The sequence below is a fragment of the Notolepis coatsorum genome, assembly GCF_963971535.1.
Source record: "Notolepis coatsorum genome assembly, chromosome: 4".
NCBI lineage: Eukaryota > Metazoa > Chordata > Actinopteri > Aulopiformes > Paralepididae > Notolepis > Notolepis coatsorum.
Genome location: NC_140168.1, coordinates 67,961,101 through 67,968,768, shown reverse-complemented (window position 1 = coordinate 67,968,768; position 7,668 = coordinate 67,961,101).

The window sequence follows — 7,668 nt, the reverse complement described above, 5'->3', positions numbered from 1 at the left end:
CTTGTCAACATCCATAGCGCTAGATAACCAACTCAGGCAGAAAGTGTAAAAAAAAAATATAATACTTCTAGAAGCCCACATAACGGTTTAGTTTGACCCCAATCAATTTACATTGTTGGGCTGTTTGATATGGGTTATATAATATGTAATTTATTACATATAATTCGATATGATTAGCAACCATCAATATTGATTATGAACTATGATTATGATTATTATTATTATTATTATTATTATTATTATTATTATTATTATTATTATTATTATTATTATTATTATTATTATTATTATTATTATTATTATTATTATTATTATTATTATTATTATTATTATTATTATTATTATTATTATTATTATTATTATTATTATTATTATTATTATATTACATGTATAATGCTGGAGATGGCAATGGAGTATTCTTCAGTGTACTGAACTTAAATTTTTCCCCTCCCATCTGCCATTCTGTACAAGGCAGGGGCTTTGCAGTTTGTGACCCTCTTTGACCCCGCCCACTGCCACAGAGGGGGGTGGGGGGAGGAGGGGGGCTTATCTGTCTCAGCTGACGCATCGGTCGATTCTGCCCCCTGTTTGGAATATTTAGCCACGAGGCTAAAGCACCTGTCTGTCTGTTTAGAACTTTTTCTCTGCTAACCCGTGACATTAGGCGCAGCAGTGGGGCAGCCACACTGAACTAATGCCCTTGTTGGCCTGAGACAGTGGCAGAGAACCAGACAGACACAAGCGAGGACAGACCTGCAGCCAACTTGTTTGTACTATATTGTACTCGCCGAGTCCCCCGTGTCTCACCAGCCCTTGTCCTCTATAGCAAACGGAAAGACTCTTGGCGGTGTATGTATTTGACATCTGTACAAACACACAAATGAAACTTTGACATATCTGCAAGAAATGGGGCAAGTTGTGTTTTCATTTTTCTGTCCACCGACGAATGCTCTTTATATAACCATGTTTTACTTTTACACACAAAAACACCAACATCGACACCCTGATCCCAGTACAGCGAACCGCTCGCTGGTTGCTCATTTCAGACAGGGGGTCACAGCCAGAGGCAAGCGATCAAATGTGTTCTCTTCTGCCACAAAATATTACCCAGAATGCAATGCATTTTTATTTTTGACGGTGAAGACGGCGGCAACAACAACGGAATAAAAGTTACGTACTAAACAAGATTAAACACATTTGGAGAAAATAATCAAATGTAATGTGATTGTATGTCGAGTAAACCCATAATGGAGTTTAAGTTGAGTTGTACCTTTTATTAATCCCCATGGGGATATTAATCCTCTGCATTTGACCCGTCCTGACTATTTAGGAGCAGTGGGGCAGGCACACAGGGTGGTGCCCGGGGGACCAACTCCAGTTCTAATGCCAGCACCTTGCTCAAGGGCAACGGCAGGAAACCTAGCATGCATGTCTTTATGGTGTGGGAGAAAACCAGAGTACCTGGAGGAAACCCACACAAACACGGGAAGAATATGCAAACTCCACACAGAAAGACCCCCTGCTGGAATTTTAACCTATAGGACCTTCTTGCTGTGAGGCAACAGCGCTAACAACTTTGCCGCCAGGTTTAAATGTTTTTAAGATGTTCTAAATGTTTTGCCAAAATATTTGCCAATAGGCTGGAATCACCAAGTAAGGACTGAATATAAGCTTATTGCACACAATTGTGGTGAAAGTGTCGCAATACAGTTGCTGCAGAACATCCCTCTCCCTCACACGGTGCCCCCCATCACAGAATGTTCATTTGATCATTTGAGGGCTGAGGGCATGACGGTTTGAATGAAAAGCAAATGGGATCCAGCCAGTATGTCTCCCATTTGTACGGCTGAGTACTGAAACATAGAAACAAGAGCTCCCCCTGGTGTAGAGGAGGCTATATCCCCTCCACTCTATAAAAAGGTGGGCACAAACGTTATGTTGAAGGGGTTATGAATTTCAACTTGGTTTCACACGCATAATGGTATTATATTATCTTCCCTTTTCTGTTGTATATTGCATAAACCCAAACAAAGCAACAACAACAAAATATGATTCTACAACAGAAGTAGCCATGGTCATTCCAAAGGAGTAAAAACATTTAATAAAATATAATTCCACTTAAGTTAGGGGAAGTTGCCTCTCAATACTTGTTGTCATTGGTGGTGGCGAGACTGAAGAGTAAGGCTTTTCAAACTCTTTCATGCCGAGCAACCCTCAAATAATTGTTTCAGTTGGAGGACTCCAAATCGGTTGATAAATAGATAAATCCATTCACCAGGTAAGGGAAATCATAGCTAGACAATTGCTCAAGAGTTGCTATTTTTTTTTGTGGCAGGACCCATCAAAACCTCTAGGGGTTATCTGACCAAATCTCGAGTATAACGAGTATTGTCAAAATGAGAATAAAGTAAAGTTTATTGAACGCAAATGGAGGACATTTCGTCGGATTTTGAAGCTTGGAATAGTATGCAAAGACAAACTTTTTCACAAAACTCACTGTGTATATGTAAATCACCTAGATTGTAAATCATACTATACAGTATAGTCTCATTGCAGAATTTCCCTCTGGATAAATAAAGGATTTCTATTCTATTCTATATTCTATTCTATTCATTGAACTGCAGTGAACATTAACCGGCAAGGACAGGAACGATAACCGTATGCCAATCTAGTTTTTCTATCTCTACACCAACGACAACAGTTTTAAGCTTAACCCGGAGGAATTTCTTTTGTAAAATAAATGAAATAAGATTAAAATAAATAGAATAAAACCATTATGATGTACAGGCTAGGGGAGAAATGATCTTGAACAGGGAAACAACTTTTTATTCATTTGTTTCCGTAATGTGTCCATACACACTATCATTTCTGTAAAATATTGTACTTGCACTAGCTTTTTATATATAGATAAAAACAGAAATCTATACCAAAAAAAAGGTCAAAGTGAAATTCTATTTTCTAAAGGTGGTGTATCTATTTGTAGGATATCTATTTGTCTCCTTTTTCTGGTTCCTTTCGTGCAGGTTTTTTTCTCTCAGAATAAAATTTTCTTTTTTTTCTGACAAATAGGACAACATTTGATTCAGGTTGTGAATGAATTTGTTTTTAAGTAAACAAAAAAAAATCTGAAAGAAATTGTCTGTATACAAGTTCATTGTTTCAGTACATACATACTAATAAAATGACCGTGCCAATAGTTGCCCCACAGACTTTTGATTGCAGTACCTTTACAGGAAAGTAACAAGTCAAATGTTTGCTTACTTTTCATTTTTTCCGGACGCTATCTTGAGATTAGAAAAGAGTACATTAACATTATACTAATAGCAGTAGCCATACCACCACCAGTTATTTATGCTAATAGCAGTAGCCATACCATCCTACCAGTTAAATGTTATGCTAATAGCATTAGCCATACCATACTACCAGTTAAACATTATGCTAATAGAAGTAGCCATACCATACTACCAGTTAAACATTATGCTAATAGCAGTAGCTATACCATACTACCAGTTAAACATTATGCTAATAGCAGTAGCTATACCATACTACCAGTTAAACATTATGCTAATAGCAGTAGCTATACCATACTACCAGTTAAACATTATGCTAATAGCAGTAGCCATACCATCCTACCAGTTAAATGTTATGCTAATAGCATTAGCCATACCATCCTACCAGTTAAACATTATGCTAATAGAAGTAGCTATAGCATACTACCAGTTAAACATTGTGCTAATAGGTTGACTTGCTTGCTTAAAATGGTAAAGTAAAACAAACAATGACCTACTCACTATAAGAAATGTTTATTGTATGCCCAGCCTGATTAACACTTTCTGAGTGTTATTTTAAGCGCATTAACCTTCAAAACCATGGCTAGTTCGATATCACTCCATCCTCCCTTCCACCTCTCTCTCTCTCTCTCTCTCTCTCTCTCTCTCTCTCTCTCTCTCTCTCTCTCTCTCTCTCTCTCTCTCTCTCTCTCTCTCTCTCTCTCTCTCTCTCACACATACATAAATCTCATATCACATCACAACAACACAGCCGGATGCCTCTAACAAGAGCAGGAGGTGGAGGCACAGTGGGAGATGTTCAGAAGGCGGATGTCACTGCGGTCTCATTAAGCAGCAGGTCTAGACTCATTCATCTGTGATGCCTGTCAGTGGGAAGGAATGACGTTACACCCATGGCTGGATAGGGAGTCTTTTGATGGTCGACCAGACCAAAGAAAGCAGCTCAGCTGGTACCACCAGGTTTTTGAGTCAAATAGTATTAAGAAAAAAAATACATCCAAATTCAAAAGTTCCAGTGAATTCCTCCTTCCACATTCTCACAACAATGTTTCCCGTGGATGCGTCGACCGTCCGCAGGTCCCTGCTGGCTGACAGAGATGCAGGTGGAGTGTCTGCAGACGGGAGGTTGTTGGGTCAGTTCCCCTTTTTCACCAAAGCTGAGCAACGAACAATTAGCTCAGCAAAGAGCAATGAATCCATTAATTTCATTATTCAGGCATTTCTTATTTGGAGCACACAGACTGCAGTGCCATGGTACAGTGTAGCTTTCTTTGTCACTAGATGTGTTAGTTGATATGTCACAATGCTACTGGTCTTTGAAACTTATAGCAGAGCACCCTACAAGAAGGTGATATTGACACTTAGCAGAGCACCCTACAAGAAGGTGATGTTGACACTTACCAGAGCACCCTACAAGAAGGTGATATTGACTCAGTGATGGATGTTTGGTTTCCCGAGAGAGACCCAGTTTGGAATCTAATCTGTTGATCGTGAATTTGTCTTTTTGGGAGGGGGCAAAGTTCTAACTAGGGATGCACTGATACCAATAGGATAGGTAGTCGGTATCGGCCGATACTGAACGTTTAAGAATTGGTATCGGTGCATCTCTATGGTCTTAGGTCTAACGATATCAAATGGTATTTAAGGATTGAAAAGATTTAAACAATACGTTCCGATGTGTTAAATTAAAATATAAAGTAAATATAAAGTGGTGTACTGAGGTCTCAGAAGACTGTGAGTCTAGAGACTACAGACCCCCACATACTAAAGGACTCTTAACAGTGACTAATTTAATGTGAATTGAATGTGCAATCAGGCGATGGAATGGACCACAGTGATGTCTAATGCATGACATAATGAACCCGAAAACTTGATTTAGTTGTCTACATACAAGTACAATTATTAATACCACATGATGTAAACCCACAGTGACCTCAATGAACAAACAGCGCTGTAGCTGTTGGAAGTAACTGCAGTGTATAAAGTCAAATGATTAAAGAAAACATTCTTAATGCGTTCATCGTGTGATTAATCACAATTGGCAAAATAGATATTTGTTTTTGATGTCGTATAGATCATGACATCAAGATTGTCTAGAACTCCACAAGCATAGAAACATTAAACAAATATTATTTCTAGATTAAATGGACAGCATTTCTTTATCCAAAGCACTTTACAACTTCCTCACTTGCACCCACTCACACATTCAGAGACCGATGGCAGAGGCAACTTCATCGGGAGCAGTTAGGGGTTAAATGTCTTGCTCAAGGACACACTGGGCACTTCCACGCTCTGCCGGGAGGAGCTGGAATCAAACTGGGAACCTTCAGATTACTAGATGACCGCTCTACCTCCTGAGCCACTGTCATCCCCATACATACTGTATAATTATTTGACTGATGATTTAAGGTAAAACATGTAAAAGGTCTTTAATGAATGTGTCTATGGGAAGTGAAGTAGAGGCCATTCTGCCCTGAGACATCAGGTCTGACACTAACTGATGATTAATCAACACTGTTCATATTTAATATTTAGTTATTATTACATACATTTACACGCGGCTGCAGGCTGAAGTGATCTCCCTCAATACTGGACCAATTACAGAAATCGTTGCCCCTATTATGCATCCAGGTTTAATTTTTTTTTAAATACTGTCTTTATAAGGACAAGACATCCTGTGTTATTTTGACACACCCTTTTTTAGAGTGCACACCTGGGATTATGAACTCCAAAGATCAGGCTTATTGGTCTGACCTCAGCGCTGCACCCATTGTGTAGGTAAACTAGGAAAGACAGACACCATTCACTGCTGACTTGCTTTTATTGGTTCGCATGGTGTAACCATTGTCATGAATGAATTCAACCGTCACTGTTACATGATAGTTTGTTTGCCATTTTGCATAAAATCTCGGTTAATTGTATTGTTGATTTACAATATATATATATATATATATATATAATTTCTGTCCCTTGGTACAGTAGTAGGGTTAGTGACTCCTTGGTACAGTAGTAGGGTTAGTGACTCCTTGGTACAGTAGTAGGGTTAGTGACTCCTTGGTACAGTAGTAGGGTTAGTGACTCCTTGGTACAGTAGTAGGGTTAGTGACTCCTTGGTACAGTAGTAGGGTTAGTGACTCCTTGGTACAGTAGTAGGGTTAGTGACTCCTTGGTACAGTAGTAGGGTTAGTGACTCCTTGGTACAGTAGTAGGGTTAGTGACTCCTTGGTACAGTAGTAGGGTTAGTGACTCCTTGGTACAGTAGTAGGGTTAGTGACTCACTCCTCCATGCAGTAGTGTTGAGATGCACTTGATATAACCCCCCTCCCTCAGGCACAGTGGAATTGTTGGCATAGAACCAAGTGTTACTGCTTTAACATTCACGGTCAGAGTGGCAGTATCGGGAATACATAAATCCAGCAGCATTGACATTCTTCTGGTTCAATGGAGCTTCCTGACGCACACGGACATACACACACACACACAAACACTGCCTTCTGGCTTGTGAATGGTAGTATACTATCCACTCATTCTCGCCTCCTCAGGAACCTCTATACATTTGGTATTACAAATATACAACATACACACCTTAACTCCTTAAAACATAAATGCATCCCTGGCTTGAAAAAGGAGATGTGGCCACGTGTACGTCACAGGAAGAAGATTCATATTACAGAGAGAGAGCGAGAGAGAGAGAGAGAGAAAGAGAACCTCTCTTACTCGTGCCCCGCGTTACGTTCATAAAGCTTCGCCAAATTCTCACCAACCGCCGGGGAAGCCGACAAAAAGATCCTGAATGCAGTTTTTATTGCAACAAAGTATTTGTCCAATGACAGCTCAGGAGGTTGACCTCACTGGATCTTGCATATCCATTGTATTCTTTATTCATTTGTTATTCTAGTGAACAGGACAGGTTTTCCCAAAACCATCTTAGCGCTGAGATCAGAGTCCACTCCCGTCAGTAATACTTTCTTTTATTGAGACTGTAGGAAGGCTGAGAGGGAGACAGAGTAGAGGAGACACAGGAGAGAAGGTTCTTTATTGAGACTGTAGGAAGGCTGAGAGGGACACGGCGTAGAGGAGACACAGGAGAGATGGTTCTTTATTGAGACAGTGGGAAGGCTGAGAGGGAGACAGAGTAGAGGAGACACAGGAGAGATGGTTCTTTATTGAGACAGTGGGAAGGCTGAGAGGGACACAGAGTAGGGGAGACACAGGAGAGATGGTTCTTTATTGAGACAGTGGGAAGGCTGAGAGGGAGACAGAGTAGAGGAGACACAGGAGAGATGGTTCTTTATTGAGACAGTGGGAAGGCTGAGAGGGACACAGAGTAGGGGAGACACAGGAGAGATGGTTCTTTATTGAGATGGTAGGAAAGCTG